The following is a 27,015-nucleotide window of genomic DNA, read 5'->3' as shown; positions in this document are numbered from 1 at the left end:
AAAGCTCTTTTAGAGCTTCAAAGTCAATTACACAGATTTCCAGAGGGCAAACTCTGTTATGATTGTTGTGGATTTTAGCTTAGGTTGTCCTTGGTCAGAATTAATAGAGACTGCTGGAGGCAAGGCTGGTGGTAAACTTTAATTTTCAGTAAACATTCTTCTAACTATATACAGGATAAGGCTTAGCTCAAGACTTTATGTAGAACTTTCTCTCAGCAAGCTGTTGTCATGTGATCTTACATCACTGACTGTCTATTTATATATTTAACATTAATCCTTTATCTCCCCCTGAAGTCTCTGGCTATTAAATACATTATTTACATTATCCTACATTTCCCCATGAAGTCTCTGCCTTCACCGCTGGTTCACAGGGATGACCGTTGTGGTGGTTTCACCAATCTCCCCGACCTTGTCCTCAAGCTCTCTGAGGATGTATAGGATCCAAGTTCTCCATGTTCTCTGTCTAACTCAGCAGAGTAGTATGTGAATAAGAGACAACCAGCTTGCTGTTCAGGTCATTTTCCTGATCCTCTGGGTAGCTGGTCCATTCCATTGAAGGCCATCTTCTTGTAGACATGAGTGCATTTCTGTTGCTTCTCACTATTCCATTTTCAGTCTCCACAAGACAAGATCATGGATGTAATGTTTTTTCCAAAGCCTGTTGTTGGCGATTTTGGTCACAAATCTAGATTGACTCCACTGCCTAGAGTTCTATTAAATCATGTACTCTATGGCATGATTTATAATTCCTTGTTTGATTTACTTGATACTCATCCTCCTTGTCGCTTACACTCCCTATATCTGCAGCTTTGAGGTGTGGCACAAGCATGTGTTACTCACAAAAAGAGGTTGTAGTAGAATAATTAATCCAGGCTGGTCTTTTTGTTTAAACTGGTTTATTTTCAAGACAGCTCCTCAGTGCTACTGACTTCCAAGTAGCTTCCCCACAAAGTGTTCCAGCTGTATCTTTTTATTCTGTTTAGATGGGATAATCAATGCCCATCACCTGCTTAACCAGCAATTGTCTTTAACAAGGTGATTGCCATGCAGTGTGATTATTTATACATTGACATATTCCCCCCTTTCCTTTTTAAATTAAAGCTTCAAAAAAAAAAGAACATTCTTTGAAACAAACAGAAGGAAATAATGTCACATATTTTCAAATCTATAGATCCTGATTTTCTTTACCATTATACATATATATATAAACAATAAAACAAAAAAAATAATGTTTTCATTTCATCATAACATAAGACACTCCTGTTCCAATACATTTAATAATCTCTTACAGCAGACACTTTATTGTAGAACAGTCTGATAGTTGGTGACTTGTGTCAACCTATCTTATCTTAGAGATCTCTCTTATCTAAGAATTATTTTATGCTGGTTCAGTCTATTCTTAAGTCTTTTACCATAGGCAGTTTTCATCGAATGAACATTGCCCAAAGAGACCGATTATCAACATAACATTTTATGGGCAAACTTTTCTCACATTGCCCTTTATATAATATTTCTGTCAGTATATTGGATAAGTAAACTCCCATATCTGATGCCTCTACGAAGGCCATCGTTTCAGCACCTAACGTGCTTTTCGCTACTCTTATTTTTCTGGCCTCCCAAGCCAGCAGGCAACATCTATCACTTTTTCCTACTAAGAATATGATAAACCCTGCTTTGCTAGAGTACCTATCTGGAAGATTGACATGTGAATCATCACTAAAAATGACCAACCTCATATCTTCTGGATCACCCAAGGCTGGAAACTTGAGCACTTTAATTTTTTTCTCTCATCATCTCTCTGAATTTAATTTTTTTTTGTGTTTTATTTGCTCTCAGAACTTCCTCAGCTGTAGCAGGTTTCATCATGGTACTCAGTTCCAACACATCATAACTAGCGTCAGGCCTAGTCTGAATGCACAACCAGTTCAACCGCCCAATCAAGCCTCTCAACTCGTCAATTTCTTCCTTGGTAGCAGGATCCTTTTTTTGTGATGATCTAACCTGAGTTGTTCGGATACGACTAACATTTTCTAGATACGATTGTTGATTCAATGTCACTCCTGACTTGCTCTGCTTAATGTTTAAACCTATGTATTTAAAGGCACCTGAAGCCTGACATCCAACCTTGAATTCTTTCTTTATCTTCAATTACCTATTGTTCAAATTCTACAAAGCCTCCCCACAGGAAATTATCAACATGCATGATAAAGATTACAACTAGTTTCTCCTCATTGGTTCTGCCTTTAACTGAATGCAACCTGTTTCAACAGGACAGACCTCACAGAAAAATACCGTACTCTTGACAAATCATTCAATCCATAAACACACATGTTCAATTTCAAAACGAAAACAGAAACAGAAATACCTGGAAAAACTCAGCAGGTCTGGCAGCATCGGCGGAGAAGAGCACAGTTGACGTTTCGAGTCCTCATGACCCTTCAACAGAACTAAGTAAAAATAGGAAAGGGGTGATATATAAGCTGGTTTAAGGGGCGGTGGTGGGCGGGGGGGGGGGGGGGGAGGCGAGGCGGGGGTTTGTTGGGACAAGCTGCCAGTGATAGGTGGAGATAACCAAAAGTTTTCACACACAAAAGAACAAAGAGGTGTTGAAGGTGGTGATATTATCTAAAGGGATGTGCTAATTAAGAGTAGAAGACAGGACAGATAAGGTACAGATAACTCTAGTGGAGGTGGGGGAATACTAAAAGGTAGAAATAAACAATGGGTAGAAATACATTTAAAAATAATGGAAATAGGTGGGAAAAGAAAAATCTATATAAATTATTGGAAAAAACAAAATGGAGGGGGAAGAAACGGGAAGTGGATGGGGATGGAGGAGAGAGTTCAAGATCTAAAATTGTTGAACTCAATATTCAGTCTGGAAGGCTGTAAAGTGTCTAGTCGGAAGATGAGGTGCTGTTCCTTCAGTTTGTGTTGAGCTTCACTGCAATAATGCAGCAAGCCAAGGACAGACATGTGGGCAAACGAGCAGGGTGGAGTGTTGAAATGGCAAGCGACAGGGAGGTTTGGGTCATGCTTGCAGACAGACCGCAGGTATTCTGCAAAGCGGTCACCCAGTCTGCATTTGGTCTCTCCAATGTAGAGGAAACCGCATTGGGAGCAACGAATGCAGTAGACTAAGTTGAGGGAAGTGCAAATGAAATGCTGCTTCACTTGAAAGGAGTGTTTGGGCCCTTGGACGGTGAGGAGAGAGGAAGTGAAGGGGCAGGTGTTGCATCTTCTGCGTGGGCATGGGGAGGTGCTGTGGGAGGGGATTGAGGAGTAGGGGGTGATGGAGAAGTGGACCAGGGTGTCACGGAGGGAACGATCCCTGCGGAATGCCGCCAGGGGGGTGAAGGGAAGATGTATTTGGTGGTGGCATCATGCTGGAGTTGGCGGAAATGGCGGAGGATGATCCTTTGAATGCGGAGGCTAGTGAGGTGATAAGTGAGGACAAGGGTGACCCTAACGTGTTTCTGGGAGGGAGGAGAAGGCATGAGGGCGGATGCGCGGGAGATGGGCCAGACACGGTTGAGCATCCTGTCAACTACCGTGGGTGGAAAACATCGGTTAAGGAAGAAGGAGGACATGTCAGAGGAACTGTTTTTGAAAGTAGAATCATCAGAACAGATGCGATGGAGGCAAAGGAACTGAGAGAATGGGATGGAGTCCTTACAGGAAGCTGGGTGTGAGGAGCTGTAGTCGAGGTAGCTGTGGGAGTCGGTAGGCTTGTAATGGATATTGGTGGACAGTCTATCACCAGAAATTGAGACAGAGAGGTCAAGGAAGGGAAGGGAAGTGGCAGAGATGGACCATGTGAAAATGATGGAGGGGTAGAGATTGGAAGCAAAATTAATAAATTTTTCCAGGTCCAGACAAGAGCATGAAGCAGCACTGAAGTAATCGTCGATGTACCGGAGAAAGAGCTGTGGGAGGGGGCCGGAGTAGGACTGGAACAAGGAACTCATTTCTCGTTATCTTGACTCCCTTCTCTCTCCCCTTGTCCAATCCCTTCCCACCTACATCCGTGATTCCTCTGACACCTTACGTCACATCAACAATTTCCAGTTCCCTGGCCCCAACCGCTTCCTCTTCACCATGGATGTCCAATCCCTCTACACCTCCATCCCCCACCAGGATGGTCTGAGGGCCCTTAGCTTCTTCCTTGAACAGAGGCCCGAACAATCCCCATCCACCACTACTCTCCTCCGTCTGGCTGAACTTGTTCTCACACTGAACAATTTCTCCTTTAACTCCTCTCACTTCCTCCAAATAAAAGGTGTGGCTATGGGTACCCGCATGGGCCCCAGCTATGCCTGTCTCTTCATGGGGTATGTGGAACATTCCTTGTTCCAGTCCTACTCCGGCCCCCTCCCACAACTCTTTCTCCGGTACATCAATGATTACTTCGGTGCTGCTTCATGCTCTCGTCGGGACCTGGAAAAATTTATTAATTATGCTTCCAATCTCCACCCCTCCATCATTTTCACATGGTCCATCTCTGACACTTCTCTTCCCTTCCTTGACCTCTCTGTCTCAATTTCTGATGATAGACTGTCCACCAATATCCATTACAAGCCTACCGACTCCCACAGCTACCTCGACTACAGCTCCTCACACCCCGCTTCCTGTAAGGACTCCATCCCATTCTCTCAGTTCCTTCGCCTCCATCGCATCTGTTCTGATGAAGCTACCTTCAAAAACAGTTCCTCTGACATGTCCTCCTTCTTCCTTAACCGAGGTTTTCCACCCACGGTCGTTGACAGGTCCCTCAACCATGTCCGCCCCACCTCCCGCGCATCCGCCCTCATGCCTTCTCCTCCCTCCCAGAAACATGATAGGGTCCCCCTTGTCCTCACTTATCACCCCACCAGCCTCCGCATTCAAAGGATCATCCTCCGCCATTTCCACCAACTCCAGCATGATGCCACCACCAAACACATCTTCCCTTCACCACGCCCTGGCGGCATTCCATAGGGATCGTTCCCTTCAAGACACCCTGGTCCACCCCTTCATCACCCCCTACTCATCAACCCCCACCTATGGCACCTCCCCATGCCCACGCAGAAGATCCAACACCTGCCCCTTCACTTACTCTCTCCTCACCGTCCAAGGGCCCAAACACTCCTTTCAAGTGAAGCAGCATTTCACTTGCATTTCCCCTAACTTAGTCTACTGCATTCGTTGCTCCCAATGCGGTCTCCTCTACATTGGAGAGACCAAACGCAAACTGGGCGACCGCTTTGCAGAACACCTGCGGTCTGTCCGCAAGAAAAACCCAAACCTCCCTGTCGCTTGCCATTTTAACACTCCACCCTGCTCTCTTGCACACATGTCTGTCCTTGGCTTGCTGTATTGTTCCAGTGAAGCCCAACGCAAACTGGAGGAACAGCACCTCATCTTCCGACTAGGCACTTTACAGCCTTCCGGACTGAATATTGAATTCAACAACTTTAGATCTTAAACTCCCTCCCCCCATCCCCACCCTGTTTCTTCCCCCTCCCTTTTGTTTTTTTCGATAATTTATATAGATATTTTTTCCCCACCTATTTCCATTATTTTTAAATCTACAACTAATACCTTGTCAGTCTTTCCACCCCACCCCCACTAGAGCTGTACCTTGAGTGTCCTGCCATCCATTCTTAATTAGCACTTTTCTTAGATAATATCACCACCTTCAACACCTCTTTGATCCTTTTGTCTGTGACATCTTTTGATTATCTGCTCCTATCACTGCTTGCTTGTCCCTACAACCACCCCACCCTCAACTTCTCTCCCCCCACCCCCCACCTTAAACCAGCTTATATTTCACCCCTCTCCTAATTATACTCAGTTCTGTTGAAGGGTCATGTGGACTCGAAACGTCGACTCTTTTCTTCTCCACCGATACTGCCAGACCTGCTGAGTTTTTCCAGGTAATTCTGTTTTTGTTCTGGAACAAGGAATGTTCCACATACCCCATAAAGAGACAGGCATAGCTGGGGCCCATGCGTGTACCCATAGCCACACCTTTTATTTGGAGGAAGTGAGAGGAGTTAAAGGAGAAATTGTTCAGTGTGAGAACAAGTTCAGCCAGACAGAGGAGAGTAGTGGTGGATGGGGATTGTTCGGGTCTCTGTTCAAGGAAGAGGCAGAGAGCCCTCAGACCATCCTGGTGGGGGATGGAGGTGTAGAGGGATTGGACGTCCATGGTGAAGAGGAGGCGGCTGGGGCCAGGGAACTGGAAATTGTTGATGTGAAGTAAGGTGTCAGAGGAATCACGGATGTAGGCAGGAAGGGACTGGACAAGGGGAGAGAGAAGGATGTCCAGATTGCGAGAAATGAGTTCCGTGGGGCAGGAACAGGCTGACACGATCGGTCTGCCAGGACAGTCCTGTTTGTGGATTTTGGGTAGGAGGTAGAAGCGGGCCGTCCGAGGTTGGGCGACTATCAGGTTGGAAGCTGTGGAAGGAAGATCTCCAGAGGAGATGAGGTCAGTGACAGTCCTGGAAACAATGGCTTGATGTTCAGTGGTGGGGTCATGGTTCAGGGAGAGGTAGGAGGAAGTGTCTGCGAGTTGACGCTCAGCCTCCGCGAGGTAGAGGTCAGTGCGCCAGACAACAACAGCACCACCCTTGTCAGCGGGTTTGATGACAATGTTAGTGTTGGACCTGAGAGAACGGAGTGCAGTAAGTTCAGAGAGAGACAGGTTAGAATGGGTGAGAGGAGCAGAAAAATTGATACAACTAATGTCACACCAACAGTTCTCAATGAAAAGATCAAGAGAAGGTAAGAATCCAGAGGGAGGGGTCCAGGTGGAGGGAGAATATTGGAGGTGGGTAAAAGGATCCGTTGAACGGGGAGAGGACTTCTGCACAAAGAAGTGAGCACGGAGACGAAGGTGGCGGAAGAAGAGTTCAGCATCGTGCCAAGCCCGAAATTCATTGAGATGAGGGCGTAAGGGTATGAAGTTAAATCCTTTGCTGAGCACTGAACATTCAGCATCAGAGAGGGGAAGGTCAGGGGGTATAGTGAATATACGGCCGGGGCTGGGATTGGAAGATGGGGTGGGGACAGAGAGACAGGCAGGGGTGGAGGGTCCTGGATGGGTGTTGGTGTCGATGAGTTGTTGGAGCTTGCGTTCCTTAGCACTTGAGAGAAAGAGAAAAAGTTTCTTGTTGAGGCGTCGGATGAGACGAAGAATAAAATGAAACTGGGGGCACGCGCAGCTTTGAAAAATGGTGCGGCAGTGGTGCTGGAGGGAGAGGTCGAGTGTGTTCATATGGCGGCGCATGGCATTGAGCATGGATCTCAGAATGCGACGGGAACAGCAATCCGAGGAAAGTAACCTGTAATCCTGGGTGGGTTCGAAACATGAGGGATGGAATTTCAGTTGAAATCCACGTGGGGTGCTGAGTTTTTCCAGGTATTTCTGTTTCTGTTTTTGTTTTGGATTTCCAGCATCTGCAGTTTTTTGTTTTTATCTCCATGTTCAATTTCCATAGCTTTCCTTCTACATCCCCGGCTTCTTCAGGTGGTTTCAAAAAACTTCCCTTTGAAATTTCTCCCCCTGTAAAAACGCAGCCTTTATATCAATTGATTTGCACTCCCAGGAATAGGATGCCAAAATAGCTAAAAAATCTTCAAAATCACTTTCCCCACAGTAGCCAAGTCCACTGAGACATCCTGATCTCCTAATCTCTCTTCAAAGCCTCGAGCTACTAATCTCGCTCGGCCTTATATGTGCCATCTGGAAGTACCTTTTCTGTACAGATCCATCTGGGAGATAAAGCTAGCTGTCCTCCGTCAGGTATTTCAGAATATGTTCCAAATTCCTTCGAACTTTCTAACTCTTTCCATTTGGCTTCCTTTTATCAGTTTATTTTCCAGTTTATTAACAGCTACTAGAATTTCTCTGTCATAAGGACTTGTACTTCCATTGAGATTCCTAGCTTGCTCTCTAGTCCTTGTTCTTGTTAAGCTATGGCCCCTACTCACATTCCTTTCCCTTTCTGGACTGCTACTATATGATCTTTCTCCCATGCGAACAGAACCTCATTTGCAAGTCCGTGATTTTTTCTCGGGTCACGACCACTTTCTGGTCCATTGTCAGAACTCACCGTGCTTCTGGGTTTCCACATCTTTCCCTCGGTTTGTCTCCTGTCCTTCATCCTGCACATTTAGCCAATGTTTATATTTACCAGTGGCCTTTCCTGCTCTCCCCATGATAGTGGCATCCCCCCACACACTGGCCCCTCCTGGCATATATGTTACCTTTGTTCCTACTTTGGGTAGTTGCACTTTAGGACAAATAGCATTATCCTGTGCCTCAGTGTTACTTTGTTCATAGTCAATCAACCCTGTGTCTACCGTCATCTGCTCCTCAAAACTACCCACTGTGTGTGCGTGTATGTATATATGTGAAGTGCTTGGTGCCTCCTCGCTTTCTATGTCCTGTTCAGAACCGTAAAGGTATAGTCAATACCAATTAACCATGAAGAATGTACCCCAACAGTTTGATTGCTTTGTTGCACAATTACTGCTTCCCCGTCACTCCCTATTACCTTGTGAGGTCCTTTCCACTCTTTCCGGCCTTCCCTTTTATAATATACCATGTCTCCTTGTCTAAACTGTATTCCCAATGGTCTTATGCGGTGCCGTAGGGCCCGCAGAATATTCTCCGAAAGCTCAGCTTTAATGAAGGCTTTTCAGCTTGCATGCAAAGCATTCAGATGAGCAGAAAAGGTGGAGCTAATTCTAGTCCCTTCTAGAGCAGGGGGAGCATCCAATAACATCGAAGGCTACTTCAGATTTCTTCTGTAATCCAACTGGTAGGACTGTACTCCCAAACCATTTGCAGAGAGTTCTTTGCATGCACCGCCCATGCTAACACCGTTTGCAATTTACAATCTGGTTGATTGGCCAATATTTTATGTAACATTTTGTCTGTTACTGCATGGTTTCTTTCAAAAGACCATTACTAAATGGGCTCTCAGCTGCAGTGTGCATAACTATGATGTTTAAATTTTCCCACATGTCTCAAAATTCCTCATTGGCAAATTCCCCACCGTTATCTGTGAGGAACATCGTTGGTGTTCCAACCCATTTCTCCATGACCTTATCGACAATGGTCCTTTGGTTTTTACTATGTATTACAGTGGATAGGTTAAAACTGGTTGCCATATCTATGAAGTGTTTTTAAAAAATACCCCTATCATTGTCCCAAACTTTCAAGTCCATTGCCACTGCATCGTTAAACGCCTTGGCTACTGGTAAGCTCACAACAGGACTTGGTGGTGTCTTGCGATAGTTAAGACAAATTTCACACTGAGCAGTGACTTGTTCAATAAGATCATCATATCCTTGATGTTCAGAGTTTGTTCACAGTCTTGGTGTCATATCTGACCCGGAGATGAGCTTCCGACCACATATTCGGATCATTGGTAAGGCCAGCTATTTTCAACTCAATACCTTTGCCCAGTCTTGTCCCTGCCTCAGCTCATCTGCTGCTGAAAACCTCATCCATGCCATTTTTGACTATTCCAATACACTCCTACCTGGCCTCCCCGATTTGATCCTCCATATAGGCAAAGCATAGATGCTGGAAATCTGACATGGTTTTATGAAAGGTCACAGACCTGAAAGGTTAACTCTGATTCTCTCTCCACAGATGCAGCCAGACCTGCTGAGTATTTCCAGCATTTCCTGTTTTTAATTCTACCCTCCACAAACTTGACTTCAAAACTCTATTGCCTATGTTCTAACTTTCACTGAGTCCTGTTCACTCCCCAGCCACCCCTGTGCTTGCTGACCTGCATTGGCTCCTGGTTAAGCAATGCACCAGTTTTCAAATTCTCTCTTCTTTTCAAATCCCTCCATGGCCTCACCCTTCCTGTCTCTATAACCTCCTCCAGCCCCACAACCCTCTGAGATATCTGGGTTACTCTATTTCAGGCCTCTTGTGCATCTCAGATTTTAATAACTCTACCATTGGTGGCCATGCTTTCGGCTGCCTAGGTCCAAGGCTCTAGAATTCCCTCCCTGAACCTCTCCACTTCTTTTTTCTCCTTTAAGATGCTCCTTAAAACCAACCCCTAAGCTCTCAGCAACGTTCTCTAATATCTCCTTATGTGGCTTGATGTCATACATTGTCTTATAATGCTCCCATAAAGTGCTTTGGGGTGCTTTATTATGCTAATGGTACTATATAAATTAAAATTGCCGTTTTGTTGTTGAGAAAACTGTAGAATTGCAATCAGACCAAGTGAAAGAGGAAAAGGAGGCCCTGTTTAGACCAGAGTAGTCAAAGTCTCCAAAGGGAAATTTCAAGCTTATTTGAAGAAGGCGGTCAGGGTAATGAGTGCCAACACCTTATCCCAACACATGTGTGAAATATATAGTGGTTTTACCAAGGTAAGCGGTGACTTGCAGGAATATGATGTATCAAACACGTGTATTGCTGAAAAAAGAGACATGTCGAAGCTTTTTTCTTGCACTCATCAGGATATTTCACATGAATACCAATAAAAGGGGAAAACAACAATTTATACTGTATGTGAAGAGAGTACTGATTGGTTGGCAAGTACCAGTCAGAGTCCACTTGCCAACCAATCAAGCACTCTCTTCAAATACATTATAAATTGTTGTTTTCCCCTTTTATTGGTATTCTTGCAAAGTGTCCAGATGAGTGCAAGATGAAAAACTTTGACATGTCTCTTTTTTCAGCAATACTCAAGTTCTGTACTATCAAGCGACTATTAAACATGTGTTAAAGTGTTTTGTGAGCTTGCCATCAATGTCAGGAGGAACTATGTGGTTCTATACACCCAAACCAGTTCACCTTATAGACATGCATCCTACTAAAAGCCTCAAGTGGCATATATGTGCTCAATCAATACCTATAGTCATCTGCATGCTTGGACCTGGGATTGACCATATCTCATGGCAACCACAAGGCATTCTTACATTCAGATTTTCTTTTCACAAAAGGAAAGCCCACTAATACAGCAGAAATGGATTGTCTGAAGATGACAAGCTACCCAAATTCTGTCCTCAAATCCCATACCAGGAGGAAGCATCTGAGCTCCTAGGAGTCAGGCAACAGGTTTAGTGGGAATTGGACAAGTCAGAGGGCAGGTGCCAACTGAAGATTCACGATCTTGCTTTTCATCTTATTGTATTAGGCATAACGTGTCAACTAACTTGATGTCACTCGTTTTAGCTCCTGGCCAAATAAATCAGTAATGAGCAGGCAGATTTTGGTCTACTCCATTCAGGATTCTCGAGTGGCAATCCCACTGCCAATGAAAGGTAAATTTATAAATGTTCTTTCAAATCCTTTCTGGGGAGCTAGGAGGAACAGAATTGTTTCCCCCAAATCCATAAACTATGTCGACTGCTTTACACCTGTGAGCATTAAATTTCATTTGCCATTGTTCTCCCCATTTACAAGTCATATCTGACTCCTTCTGTGTTTTCTGAGTTGCCTTGTCTGATTCCACTCACCCTCCTAGTTTGGTATCATCTTAATATTTGACCATGTTGCTTTAATATTCTGCATTCAAGTCACTTAAGTAAATAAGAAACTATAATGAACACGACACCAAGCACGTGGTACCTCAGTCAGTGCTCTCTCCTCCAATGAGTATCTGTTGTTTCCTACCTTTAAGCATTTGATTTATGCAGGATGATAATGTATTTGAGGAGGAAAGGAAGAATATGTAACATAATTATTCATTGTAATAGTCAAATGTGCTAATCAAGGGAAGTTCCCCTGTATTAAGACAAGGCTTCCTTATAAGGCCTGTATTCTCTGATGTTGGGGTAGTGGTAGATAGATGCAGCTTCACCAGATTGGCTTCCCCCAGTCGTTGAGACTAGAAGCATTCCCAAGTCTATCGGAGCCTCCTTAGACTGAGGGAAGAGAGGAGGAAAATGGATTCCACCACAGAAAATGTAAAGGAGCTAGGATGGGAATGTTTTTGGCAATAGCAAAGAAAAACATTCAAATTCTGATCAGAGGTAAGTTTTCCTGTAAATTCTGTAAATTGTTTGCTTGACTCTCCAAATCAACTTACACCAAAGATCAGCTTTAGGTAGGCGGAGGCAATCTTGCCTCTGTTTTGAAACATTGAGGGTTCAAGCCCCACTCCAGCCACGTGTCTATAATCTAGTCCATCATTTCAGTGCACTACTAAGACTTTGATGAAGAGTCATTCAGACTCGAAACATTGACTCTGTCTTCCTCTCCACAGATGCTGTCAGACCTGCTGAGTTTTTCCAGCTATTTTTGTTTTTGTTTCAGATTTCCAGCATCCACGGTATTTTGCTTTTACACTACTAAGGCTTGGATGACTTGATTGGAGAGAGCTAAATAAGCTGTGGGAAGAGGGCAGCATATCAACAGAAAAATTCCAGGGGCGATTTCAAATGTTGCCTGCATGATTTGCACCAAATTTGATTTTCATGAAATGGAATTTTGCCCCCAAAGTCTTTCCTGCCGATAATTTTAATACCGGTTTACAATTGCGTTGGATTTTTCAGCCAAGTTATTGAATTAAAGAATTTCATCCCGATAGATTTTGAACATGGTTGGATTCACATGCTGTTACATGTATGCTGTGTAATGTGATAGCCGCTGTGAACTTTTGCAGCACTCAAGGAGAAATTATATCAGTTTCCCAGTGCCGTGATTCACTTGGAGTCAGACGATTACTGAATGATTGCAAAATCTGACAGGTATATTGAATGTCAAGGAAATATCAAATCTGTTATTTTCTGCCCTTAGAAGCTTTGTTAGTCAAGTGCAAACAAAAAAAAAAATGTCACTGCACTTTTAATGGTGCAACAACAAGCTAATGGTTGCTTTTCTGTGCCATAAAGGTTTATAAAAATTGGAAATTCTAAGATTGAGAACTCAGCTATGTCAACACGATAGTATTGTAAATTGGTACATCTATTAAATGGTTTTCCAAACTGATTGTCCAATGCTTCATTAAGCCAGTGACACAGACAAAAGAGGTAGTTGCTAATAATGTTGAGAAGTAAATTAGATAGCTTAAAATGTGAACTATTTAACTCCAAGCCACTCCCCATTACCCTCCATCTATTTCAGTGCAGAATTTGCACGGACAACCAGTTTCAATTATGAGTAGTTTTTTGTGACAAATAATAGATCTGTCCATAACTTAAAGGGAACTGTATTAAACAGAAATGTTGATTTGGTCCAACTTTTCTTGATTCAGTTGAATTAGGCCCTTTGGAACAGGCCTCAGGATGAGTATTGAGAGTAAAACTTGGATTCCTTTATTCAACATTGAGCAGTTCTCCTCAGTTTAAAGTTTTCAAGTGCTGTGTCCAAAGCACACAGGAAACTTAGCACCATTCTTCACCCCAACAACATATGAGCTAACCTGGAAAAGCAGGAACAGCTTATGTTCTAACAACTCCACCTCAACACCCCCAATTTCTGCTGACACTCTTCCTCCACCCCCTTATTAATGTTGGCACTCTCCCTCCACCCCTTTATTAATATTGACACTCTCCCTCCACCCCCTTATTAATGCTGACACTCTCCCTTCACCCCCTTATTAATGCTGACACTCTCCCTCCATCCGCTTAATAATGCTGACACTCTCCCTCCACCCTGTTATTAATGCTGATACTCTCCCTCTGCCCCCTCATTAATGCTGACACTCTCCCTCCACCCCCTCATTAATGCTGACACTCTCCCCCACCCCCTCATTAATGCTGACACTCTCCCTCCACCCCCTCATTAATGCTGCTGTACACTGGCCACTCTCTAGTTCACGCTGACATTTTCTCTAATTATGCAATCTCCAACTCATTTTTTAATAGATGTTGACACTTTTTTCCCCCTCCTCCCATAGCTGATGCTAATTTTCTATAAAGGCAGAGTTTTTTTTATTCTTCTCATGGGACATGGGCTTTGCTGGCCTGAATGAAGTCCGGGTCTTGTTGCATATGGACATGGACAGCTTCAGTATCTGAGGAATGGTGCTGAACATTGTGCATTAACAGCAAGCATCTTCACTTCTGCCCTTATGATGGAAGGAAGGTCATTGATGAAGCAGCTGAAGATGGTTGGGCCTAGGACATTACCCTGAGGAACTCCTGCAGTGATATCCCGGGACTGGGATGATTGACCTCCAACAACCACAACCATCTTCCTTTGTGCTAGGTATGACTCCAACCGGTGGAGAGTTTTCCCCTGGTTCTCATTGACTCCAGTGTCGCTAAGCTCCTTGCTGTCACACAGTCAAATGCTGCATTTGTGTCAAGGGCAGTCACCCTCATCTCACCTCTAGAGTTCAGCTCTTTTGTCTATGTTTGGACTAATTGTAATGAGATCAGGAGCTGAGTGGCCCTGATGGAACCCAAATTGGGCATCAGTGAGCAGGTTATTGCTAAGCAAAAGCTTGATAGCACTGTCTATGACCCTTTCCATCAACTTGCTGTTGGTCAAGAGTAGGCTGATGGGGCGGTAATTGGCCGGGATGGATTTTTCCTGCTTTTTGTGGACAGGACATAACTGGGCAGTTTTCCAAATTATTGGGTGGATGCAAGTATTGTAGCTGTACTGGAACAGCTTGGCTAAGGGTGCAGCTGTACTGGAGCACAAATCTTCAGTACTATTGCCAGAATTTTGTCAGAGCCCATAGTCTTTGCAGTACCCAGTCCCTTCTGCCATTTCTTGACATCACATGGAGTGAATCAAATTGGCTGAAGACTGACATCTGTGATACTGGAGGCCTCAGGAGGGGGCCAAGATGGACCATCCACTCGGCACTTCTGGCTGAAGATTGCTCCAGGGAGCAGAGTCGGAGGGCGGAGTTCCAGAGCGGTGAGTATAAAAACCTCACCTCGGGGATTCACGGCCTTGTTCCAGGGAGCAGAGTTGGAAGGCGGACCTCGGGTCTTATAAAAAAAATTAGAAGTGGTGTCACGGTAAATCTGTGCCTGATTGGCTGGTAGGGAATCTACACTGAATTTGAAACTAAAACATTGTTAAACTAATTAAACCAAATAAATTAATCACTTAATTAATAAGTAGAGGGTATCTAGACCAGAAGCAGGGGATTACTGTTCTTAGAATTTAGCATTTATAGTAGAAATCTAGCCCTAGGGAACGTATAGTTAATAAGGAGTCAATAAGCAGTTATTAGATTTAAAATAATTTATTAAATATTTCTAGAAATGGCAGTTGCTGGGATGAAGTGCTTCACCTGTGGGATGTGGGAATTCTGTGACGCTTCAAGTGTCCCGGACAACTACATCTGCAGGAAGTGTACCCAATTGCAGCTCCTCACAAACCGCATGGATCGGTTGGAGCAGCAGTTGGATGCACTTAGGAGCATTCAGGTGACAGAAAGCGCCATAGACAGGAGTTTTGCAGACGTGGTCACACCCAAGATACAGACAGATAGATGGGTGACTGCTAGAAGGGGCAGGCAGTCAGTGCAGAAATCCCCTGTGGCTGTCCCCCTCTCTAACAGGTATACCGTTTTGGATACTGTTGGGGGGAATGGCCTATCAGGGGAAAACAACAGCAGTAACCAGGACAGTGGCACCACAGCTGGCTCTGTTGTTCAACAGGGGTGGTCAAAGCACAGAAGAGCAATTGTCATAGGGGACTCTATAGTCAGGGGCTCAGATAGACGCTTCTGTGGTCATGAAAGAGACACCAGGATGGTATGTTGCCTCTCTGGTGCCAGGGTCCAGGATGTCTCTGATCGGGTATGGGACATTCTGAAGGGGGAGGGAGAACAGCCAGAGGTCGTGGTACACATTGGTACTAACAACATAGGCAGGAAGAGTGACGAGGTCCTGCAGCGGGAGTTCAGGGAGTTAGGCAGAAAGTTAAAAAACATGACCTCTAGGGTTGTAATCTCAGGATTACTCCTTGTGCCACGTGCCAGTGAGGCTAGAAATAGGAAAATAGTGCAGCTAAACACGTGGCTGAACAGATGGTGTAGGAGGAAGGGTTTCCAATATCTGGATCATTGGGATCTCTTCCGGGGCAGGTAGGACATGTACAAGAAAGACGGGTTGCATCTAAACTGGAGGGGCACCAATATCCTGGCTGCAAGGTTTGCTAGTGTCACTCGGGAGGGTTTAAACTAGTATGGCAGGGGAGTGGGAACCAGAACAATAGGTCAGCAGGTGAAATAAATGACTGGGAACTAGTGAATATGGCCAGTAGGACTAAGAGGAAGAGCAGGGAGGGAGAAATTACTGAACACAGTGGGACTGGAGGTCCGAAATGCATTTGTTTCAATGCGAGAAGTATAACAGGCAAGTCAGATGAGCTAAGAGCTTGGATTAGTATTTGGGACTATGATGTTATTGCCACTACAGAGACTTGGTTGAAGGATGGATAGGATTGGCAGATAAACGTTCCAGGATTTAGATGTTTCAGGCAGGATAGAGAGGGATGTGGAAGAGGTGGGGGAGCTGCACTGCTGGTTAAGGAGAATATCACAGCAGTACGACAGGAGGACACCTCAGAGGACTCATGCAGCGAGGCAATATGGGTCGAGCTCCGGAATAGGAAGGATGCAGTCACAATGTTGGAGGTTTACTATAAGCCTCCCAATTGCCGGTGGGAGATTGAGGAACGGTTATGTAGCCAGATTTTGGAAAGATGTAAAAGCAATAGGGTTGTTGTGGTGGATGATTTTAACTTTCCCTATATTGACTGGGAATCACTTAGTGCTCGGGGTTTGGATGGTGCAGAATTTGTCAGGTGCATCCAGGAGGGCTTCCTGAGACAATATGTAAATAGTCCAACTAGGGAAGGGGCAATACTGGACCTGGTATTAGGGAATGAACCCAGCCAGGTGGTCGAAGGTTCCGTAGGGGAGCATTTCGGGAAAAGTGACCATAATTCAGTAAGTTTCAAGGTACTGGTGGATAAGGATAACAGGAGTCCTCGGGTTAAGGTGCTTAATTGGGGGAAGGCTAATTATAACAATATTAGGCAGGAACTGAGGAATCTAGACTGGAGGCGGATGTTTGAGGGCAAATCAACAACTGACATGTGGGGGGCTTTCAAATGTCAGTTGATAAGAATTCAAGACCGGCATGTTCCTGCTAGGATGAAGGATAAGTATGGCAAGTTTCAGGAACCTAGAATAACGCAGGATATTGTGAGATTAGTTAAAAAGAAAAGGGAAGCATTCAAAAGGGCTAGAAGGCTGGGAACAGATGAAGCCCGTGGGGAATATAAAGAAAGTAGGAAGAAACTTAAGCAATGAGTCAGGAGTGCTAAAAAGGGGTCAGGAAATGTCATTGGCAACCAGGATTAAGGAAAATCCCAAGGCCTTTTATACATATGTAAAAAGCAAGAGGGTAGCCAGGGAAAGGGTAGGCCCACTCATGGACAGAGGTGGGAATCTGTGTGTGGAGCCAGAAGAAATGGGAGAGATACTAAATGAGTACTTCTCATCAGTATTCACCAAAGAGAAGGACTTAGCAGTCGATTTGTCTAAGGAAGAGTGTGTAGATAGCCTGGATCATGTTGAGATCAAAAAAGAGGAGGTGTTAGGCGTCTTGAAGAATATTAAGGTGGATAAACACCCAGGGCCAGATGGGATCTATCCCAGAGTTCTGAGGGAGGCAAGGGAGGAGATTGCTGGGGCCTTGACAAAAATCATTATATCCTCACTAGCTACGGGTGAGGTCCCAGAGGACTGGAGAATGGCCAATGTTGTTCCATTGTTTAAGAAGGGTAGCAGGGATAATCCAGGAAATTACAGGCCGGTGAGCCTTACCTCAGTGGTAGGGAAATTATTGGAGAAGATTCTTCGTGACAGGATTTACTACCATTTGGAAGCAAATGGGCGTATTAGTGAGAGGCAGCATGGTTTTGTGAAGGGGAGGTTATGTCTCACTAACTTGATCGAGTTTTTCGAGGAAGTGACAAAGTTGATTGACGATGGAAGGGCAGTGGATGTTATCTACATGGATTTCAGTAAGGCCTTTAACAAGGTCTCTCATGGCAGACTGGTACAGAAGGTAAAGTCGCACGGGATCAGAGGTGAGCTGGTAAGATGGATACAGAATTGGCTTGGTCATAGAAGACAGAGGGTAGCAGTAGAAGGGTGCTTTTCTGAATGGAGAGCTGTGACTAGTGGTGTTCCGCAGGGATCAGTGCTGGGACCTTTGCTGTTTGTTGTATACGTAAATGATTTGGAAGAAAATGTAACTGGGCTAATTAGTAAGTTTACAGATGACACTAAGGTTGGAGGAGTTGCAGATAGTGAAGAGGATTGTCAGGGGATACAACGGGATATAGATCGGTTGGAGACTTGGGCGGAGAAACGGCAGATGGAGTTTAATCCGGACAAATGCGAGGTAATGCATTTTGGAAGGTCTAATACAGGTATGAATTATACAGTAAATGGCAGAACCCTTGAGTGTATCGACGGGCAGAGGGATCTGGGTGTATTTGTCCACAGGTCACTGAAAGTGGCAACGCAGGTGGATAAGGTAGTCAGGAAGGCATATGGCATGCTTGCCTTCATTAGCAGGGAAATTGAGTATAAAAGCTAGGAAGTCATGCTGCAGCTGTATAGAACCTTGGTTAGGCCACACTTGGAATATTGCATGCAATTCTGGTCGCCACATTACCAGAAGGATACGGAGGCATTGGAGAGGGTGCAGAGGAGGTTTACCAGGATGCTGCCTGGTCTGAAGGTTATTAGCTATGAGGAGAGGTTGGAGAAACTCGGATTGTTCTCACTACAGCGACGGAGATTGAGGGTCGGCTTGATAGAAGTTTACAAAATTATAAGTGGCATGGACAGAGTAGATAGTCAGAAGCTTTTTCCCAGAGTGGAAGAGTCAATTACTAGGGGACATAGATTTAAGGTGAGAGGAGAAAACTATAGAGGAGATGTGTGGGGCAAGTTTTTTACACAGAGGGTAGTGAGTGTCTGGAATTCGCTGCCAGAGGTGGTGGTGGAAGCAGGTACGATAGTGGTGCTAAGAGGCAGCTTGACAAATACATGAATAGGATGGGAATAGAGGGATACGGACCCCGGAAGTGCAAAATGTTTTAGTTTGACAAGCAATATGATCGGCGCAGGCTTGGAGGGCCGAAGGGCCTGTTCCTGTGCTGTACTTTTCTTTGTTCTTTGTTCTTTGTTCTTTGAAAATACTTCAGCCTTACCTTTTGCACTGATGTGCTGGGCTCCCCATCATTGAGGATGGGGATATTTATGGAGCCTCCTCCTCCAGTGAGTTGTTTAATTGTCCCTCACTATTCACAACTGGATGTGGCAGGACTGCAGAACTTTGATCTCGTCTGTTGGTTGTGGGTTCACTTAGCTTTGCCTATTGCATGCTGCTTCTGCTGTTTGGAACGCAACTAGTCCTGTCTTGTAGCTTCACCAGGTTGACACCTCACTTTTAGGTATGCTTAGTGCTGCTCTTGGCATCCCTCCTGCACTCTTCACTGAACCAGGGATGCTCTCCCTGGCTTGATGGTAATGGTAGCATGGGAGATATGCCGGGTCATGAGGTTACAGATTTGTTACAGTTCTGCTGCTGCTGATGGCCCGCAGCACTTCATGGTTACCCAGTCTTGAGTTGCTAGGTCTGTTCGGAATCTATCCCATTTAACACGGTGGTAGTGCCACACAACACGATGGAGAGGATCCTCTGTGTGAAGATGGGATTTTGTCTCCACAAGGACTGTGTAATGGTCACTCCTACCAATACTGCCATGGACAGAAGTATCTGCAACAGGTAGATTGGTGAGGACGAAGTCAAAGTATGTTTTCCCTCTTGTTGGTACCCTCACCACCTGCTGGAGACCCAGTCTAGCAGCTATGTCCTTTAGGACTCAGCCAGCTCAGTCAGTAGTGGTGCTACTGGTGATGGACATTGAGGCCCCCCACCCAGAATACATTCTGTGCCCTTGCTACACTCAGTGCTTCCTCCAAGTGCTGTTCAACATGGAGGAGCACTGATTCATCAGCTTAGGTGGGGGCAGTAGGTGGTAATCGGCAGGTTTTCTTGCTCATGTTTGGCCTGATGTCATGAGACTTTGTGGGGCCCAAAGCCCATGTTGAGAGCTCCCAGGGCAACTCCTCCTGACTGTATACCAATGTGCCGCCACCTCTGGTGGGTTTGTCCTGTCAGTGGGACAGGTCATACCCAGGGATGGTGACAGTGGTGTCTGGGACATTGTAAGGTATGATTCTGAGTGTATAACTATGTCAGGCTATTGCTTGACTCATCTGTGGGACAACAGCTCTCCCAGTTTGGCACAAGCCCCCAGGTGTTAGTAAGGTGGACTTTGCAAGGTCGACAGGGCTCAATTGCTGTTGTTGTTTCCGGTGCCGAGGTTGATGCTGGTTTCATTCCTTTTTGTAGACTTTGGGCTCAATCATCCCAGACTTGCACAAAGTGCGGTAGTAGGCAGGAAAAAGAACGTTTTACCCACCAATTGCAGCTTTTTGCGCCATATCATCCAATTCCTGGTGCATCCCTCCTCATTAATAATGCATTCCCGAAAGATATGCTGGGTCACTGGTGGGGTGGTCTCTGATTCGCCTGTCACCCCAGGCCTTCAATAATCCTGTTGCCATATTTGAAGGGCACCCCAGCACAGAGCTGGCTCTCTCAAAGGCATTTGAAGCTGCTGGAAAGTCAAGGCTGCCAAAGGGAGGAAACATGCTGCCCCCAAATTTAGCAACGCCTCCCTTGGGGGCCTACTGGACACAGTGGAGGCCCACCTTGAAGTCCTCCACCCGCTCTGGGCGAAGACCAGCAAGCAAAGTGACAAATCCAGCATGGGAGGCTGTGGCAGTGGTGGGCAGCACCAATGCCCTTCAAAAAAGGACAGTCACCCAGTGCTGAAAGAGGATGAATGATCTCGTCTGTCCCACCAAGGTAAGTCACGCTTCTCATCACTCTCAACTCACACTCACAAACCCATCACATATCCACAGAGATCTCACTCACTGCCAGCTCAATGGATATCACCATTCACTCTCTCTAACAAACCTTCATCTGTCCTGTGGATCGTGTCCTCATCCCGTCCATGGCAACGCTCACTAGCCACACATGCCAGGCATCATTCTCATCTGGCCTGGTAAGCGTCCAGCTTACGTTATCTTCATCTGCATTCATACAAGACAAGCTGGCACACAACAAAAGGGAGGGCTCACAGACTGGTGGAGGAATGCCTGACATCAAGGTCCTCACAGACTTTGAAAATAGAGTCATCCAGCTGGCCGGCAATGATCTGGACTATTCCTCTGCTGACGGTGAGGTCGGTGGTGCTCAACCAAGTGAGGATCCAGCAGTGCAACATCCATCAGGCAACCAGGCTGTGAGTCAGTTCCCCTGTTCCTCAGTCCCCTGCTATGCACTAATTATCTCCCCTTGCTTTCACAGGCACATCTGGGAAGCAGATGTCCACGAGCCAGGTCCTCAACTTGAAGCCCCAAAGACACCTCAAATTCGAACCTGATGACACACTTATTGAAGACCCTTCACAGCGCTTACCCACACCCTGCCGATTCTGAGTCAGATGAAGAGCTGCTGGACTCGGTCATACCTCAGTTGCTGGAACTGCAAAGGCAAGCTCAGGAACATCAGGAAGAGATGTTCGCTGCACTCCTCAGAATGCAAAGCACGATGGAGGAGCCCATCCGCCTTCACTCTGAGGTGATAGCGCCGGCATGCCAATGCACCGAGGTCAACACTGATAGGATGGCAACCACCATGGAGACCTTGGTCCAAAACATCGATCCTACACTGCAGCTGATGCCATAGTTGCCCTCCAACAGTGTCAGTGTGAGAGGGGAGTAGGGCAGCTTGGTCTCACTCCAGCTTCCACTTCACCTCAAGGAGTCAGCCAGGGGCCTTCAGGCACCCATCGGGAGGAGGGTCAGCAGGTGCACACCCTGGGGCCATCCACCCAGGTGACTCCAGGAGAGTCTGGCCCATCCGAATTACCTCTTCCTGTGACCCCAGCAGCTCTAGCACCACAGGCCGGGGGGGGTGCCACTGCCGCACAGCAGGCCTCTTAAACCAGGCCGGGGCCCTCCAGGTGTCAGTCCTCCAGAGAATGCCCATGAAGGTCATCATGGATAGGGCGTAGCAGTCCACAATCTGCCTCCCCCTCTGCTGTGGATGTCAGGAGAGCACCAAGACCTAGCGGCAGAGTTAGGAAAGTTAAGAAAATCTAGCTTCACTGCATGGGCGTGGGCGTTAATCCCTTGTACATAATGTTGCCTATTGTAAATAAACTCCCCACAATGTCACCCTGTCTATGGCTCCCTGTTCTGATGAGCAGTGTTTGTGTCAGTCTGAAGTTAAAGCTTGGTTCCATTCTCAGTCCAGGGCCTACTCCCTGCGCTTTGTGCTACCTTCCCAGTACACTGATGGTGAGCCTTCACAGTGACTGGACATACCAGTCATGCCTGCACCTTGATGGGGCTTATCATTGCTGCCAGAACGTCCTGGGCCAGCAGCACAGAGTCCCGTCATTGTCTCTATTTGCTCCCAGCACCTTTGAGATGCGGCTGGCCCCCCATCTCATCAACATCTGTGTCCAGTAACAGTGTGGTCCTGAAGGGTTCACCTCATGAAGGATCAGGAGAAGTTAAAGTTTCATCTCCATGATATGACCCTGTTCACAGAGTGCAAGCGCTCTGCCATCAGCCAGACAGGAGTTAGACAGTCTCATAATCTATGTGAGGATCTATGGAGTGTCCCCACTGCATGCTGTTATCATCCTCCATGAATCTTGTCGCCACGAGGGTCTCCCGAGTGTGCCTGTTTCATCTTGACAACGAGATGACCTCATCGCAGTCATCCTCACCTTTGAGGACCTCCTCAGCCTCATCTCCATCGACGTTCTCCTCATTGGAGGAAACGTGCAGCTCCTTCATCTCCTCCTCAGGCAGTCCCCCTCCCCCCCCACCCCCCACCATTGCAGCACCAGGTTGTAAAGGGTGCAGTAGGCGACGATGATGTGTGACACCCTCTGTGGACTGTATTGCAGGGTTCCACCAGACCGGTCCAGGTACTGGAACCTCATTTCCAACATCCCATTGGTTTGCTCTACCAAGGTGTGAGTTGCAGCATGATCCTCATTGTTCCTTCATTCTGCTGCACTCTGTGGCCACTGCACGAGCATCTTTAGCCACATCTTCTGTGAATAGCGCTTGTCTCTGAGAACCAACGCTGCAGCCTTTTTTGACTCTGCAAGACGTCAGGGATCTGAGACCTGCTGAAAATGTAGGAGTCATGGACACTCCCTGGGAATCATGTTCAGACCTGCAAGGTGCATTTGCTGCTGTTGCAGACCTGTTGAACATTCAGTGAGAGGAAGCCCTTGCAGTTCACATACTGCACTGCTGATTGCCATGGAGATCTGAGCACCATGTGAGTGCAGTCGGTGGCACCCTGCACCTGTGGAAAACCAGAGATCTGCGCAAATCCCAGTGCTCTTTGTTCCTGGTTTGCTTATTCCCAGTCAAAATGCACAAAGTTCTGTGCCTTTGCGAAGATGGCACCCATGACCTCCTGGACGCACGTGTGTGTGGAGGCTTGCAAAATCCCGCAGAAGTCTCCTGTGGAGTCACTGCCGTAAAAATTGAGCACTACGGTCACTTTCACGGCTATTAGCAGTGGATGCCCTCCAAGACCCCGGGCAGAATTTTACGCCTCGCGGGTGGATGCGCGGCCGACCCGATCGAGCGTAAAATAACGCAAGAAGACGTCGGGCGTGTGTCCTGATGTCATCCCACACGCGCGCAATCTTCAGGTTGGTGGGCGTGCGTGGGTGTCGGAGCCGTGCCCGCCATTAATTAAAAGGCCGCTTAAGGCCATTAAAAATTCATTGGTATCTCCAAGGGCCCCAGAGGATTTTGACTGTGTGGACTTTTCTAGGTATCAGACAGCCTTCCCTTACCCTGGGAATGGGGATTGTGGTCTCCGCTGGAGGCACCTCCTCTGAGGAGGAGGGAGAGGGACAGAAGGGAGAGGAGGCCAGGTGTCCCAATACAACTCCCAGGGGAGCAACCTGTGGGAGGAGATGCACAGGCACAAGGGGCGCAGAGCCAGCAGTTAGTCCAAAGCGTAAGGGGTCGCAGAAGACGCTAGTATCCTGCTGCCAGGGTTTACAGGCAGTGATGAAGCTACCTCAATATGTCCGAGGTGTAATGCTGAAGGAGGCTCTGTCTCTCAAGGGAGACTGTGACCTCCATTTGTCAGATGACTGGGCCCGAGATCACCTCCAACTATGTGGGTGGAAACCCCATGCCAGTGGCTTTGAAGGTCACAGTGGCCCTCAACTTCAATGTCTCTGGCACTTTCCAGGGGTCAGTGCGGGATCTTTGTGGAGTGTCCCAATCAGCTGTCCACAGTTGTGTCAAACTTTGGACTGATGCTCTGTTTAGGTGGGTAACAACATTTATTCATTTCCATACAGACGAGGCCAGCCAGGCTGAGCCAGCCAGAGGCTTTGCAGTGATTGCTGGCTTCCCCCACATCCAGGGTGTAATCGACTCCACACATGTGGTCATCAAGGTGCCAGCAGGTGAGTCCGGTGCCTTTGTCAACAGGAAGAGATTCCACTCCATCAACATGCAGATAGTGTGTGACCACAGGTCACAGATTCTGTAAGTCTGTGCAAGGTACCGTGGCAGGTCCCATGATGCTTATATCCTGAGACACTCCCAGGTGCCGAGGCTCTTCAGTGCTCCAGCCCAACTGGATAGATGGCTGCTGGGTGTCAAGGGCTATCCTTTGAAAAGGTGGCTTATGGCACCTCTCCGCCACCCAAGAACAGAGGCAGAGCAGTGTAATAATAGGAGTCATGCTTCCACAAGGGCGGTGATAGAGAAGACCATAGGTCTTCTGAAGATGCATTTCCAGTGCCTGGACCGTTCAGGGGGTGCACTACAAAACACCCCAGAGCGGGTGTCACTGATCATGGTCCCACGCAGCGCTCCCCACAATCTGAGACTGGCAAGGGGGGACCCACTGGAGGAAGGGGATTTTGATACAGCTCCACAGACCAGAGATGATGAGTCCAGTAGCGAATCAGAAGAGGAATACGGTGAGGAGAATGCTGAGGCTGTGGAGGCAGACCTCTGTAACCTCCAGGGAGGCAGGGACACCAGGGACGCCTTGACCCAACACTCCTTCAGCTAAGCTGCCAAAGTTCTGCTTCCACCTCCAAACAGGATGTCTGAAATGACCCTTTCCTTTGAACCAAAAGTCCACTCAGTGCCTGTGCAAAAAGTTTAGAACAACTCACTGGACGTATTACATACTGACGTAACCTGCACCAAAAAAAAGGTGAAGCATACTCAGGCCAATACAACAAAAACAAAATTTATGTAATTTTCACAATCAAAACAAATTAGTGTCATCATCTCTGGTGTCCATTTCCACACCAGTAAACATAAACAAAGCATTATAGAACAGGGATCACCTGTGAACAGTCCCTCTTGTGCTCATGGTGCCTTAAATCTATGTTTACTATGCCTTGGTGCCCCCACCTGCCTTGCTGGCACTGGCATTGGAGGCAGCCTGCTGACTCTGCTGTCTTGTTGGCCTTGATGACCTTGGCGGTTGTCCTCTGGCCTGTGCTGGCGCAGCCTGGGAGGGAGCAGCCAGTGCCATGGCTGGCATCTCCCCAGTCATCGCAACATCATTAGATACCACGGCCAATGGCAGAGGGGTGGAGGAACTGCTGCCGTCATCCAGAGTGCCCTGAGTGGAGCTTGCAGAGACGAAAAGCAGCTCATGCGCCAATGTGAGTTCGTTCTGGACCTCCTTGCTCGCTATTGACGGACGGGCACATAGCTGGGATACTGGGTGCCTCACCCATCTCCCACACTGGCACTGACCACCTGAGGTCGTTGCCTGTGTGAGGACTTGCAGGGCTGAGCGCAACCTCAGGAACCCCTGATTCTGTTCCTGGAGCAGCCTCTCCATGAGAGTCGTCACTCTCTCAATAGAGGAGGCAGTGCGCTCGGCCATGAGGGTCAATGCAGTGCTTATGCTCCGAGTGGACTCCTCCACAACAGAGGCCATGGCACTGTCATGAAGAGATGTCTGTAATGTTATTGAAAATTATTTTCAAATTGGAATTGTACTAGGGTCTGTGTCTATGTGCGTGTCCATGTGTGTGGCTTAATTGGATTAAAGCCAGCTAGTGTGGGTGCTTTGATACATAGTAGTTTTGAATGTTAATTAGATAAATGTAAATTAGTTAAAAGATAAAATGCAATTTGCATTTCTAAATAAACCATTCAAAAGAATGGGTAAAATCTTGCACCTAATGGGAGACACCAAACAATCTAATAAAATTGGTGGAATGAAAGGATTATTGTTAGGAGAGATAAAATTTACATTCAAAGGGGAAGATAGGTATAAACAAAAAGGAGTTTTGTGTGTGCAGGCCAGATGCATGTAAGATCTAACCAGCCTGTAAGCCACCAACTCTGCCCGCAAATTGAAAGGAACCTCATTTTGAATTCGTAAGGTCAAAATATGCTTTTTCTGGTGTCTGTTTAAAGTTTATGAGTTACTGTTGCCTTGGTAAAGATTTCTGATAGTGATTAATTTGGGGAATTGTTTAAAAGTTATTATGGTAGTAATTTGTAGACATGTGTATGTGTTTAACTTGTTGTCAAATTAATAAATGTTTAATTTAGTTTTATATAAAATACCTCTTGAGGCTCAATGGTTTTATTCCTGAATTCAGAGCTGCATCTCAAACATACCAATTGAAAATATAGGTTATGACAGTTGTTCAAGTTTCCCTCTGGGATTTAAACAACTCAGCCTTTACCAACTGCTGTGTCATAACAGCACGCATACCCTCATAGATCTCCGCCAGATCCTCCCACACATCCCACTGGACATCCAGCACCTGTTAACTAATGGACGAACTCAGAGGCTCATCATCTGCCTTCAACTCAGCATCGTCCTGGTCTCCAGCAGTCCTCCAACTGCCAGCTCCCTGGGCACTCCCTGCCTCCG

Source organism: Cetorhinus maximus, chromosome 8 (genome assembly GCF_964194155.1).
Source record: "Cetorhinus maximus chromosome 8, sCetMax3.hap1.1, whole genome shotgun sequence".
Classification (NCBI taxonomy): Eukaryota; Metazoa; Chordata; class Chondrichthyes; order Lamniformes; family Cetorhinidae; genus Cetorhinus; species Cetorhinus maximus.
Note: the sequence above shows the minus strand (reverse complement) of the source record.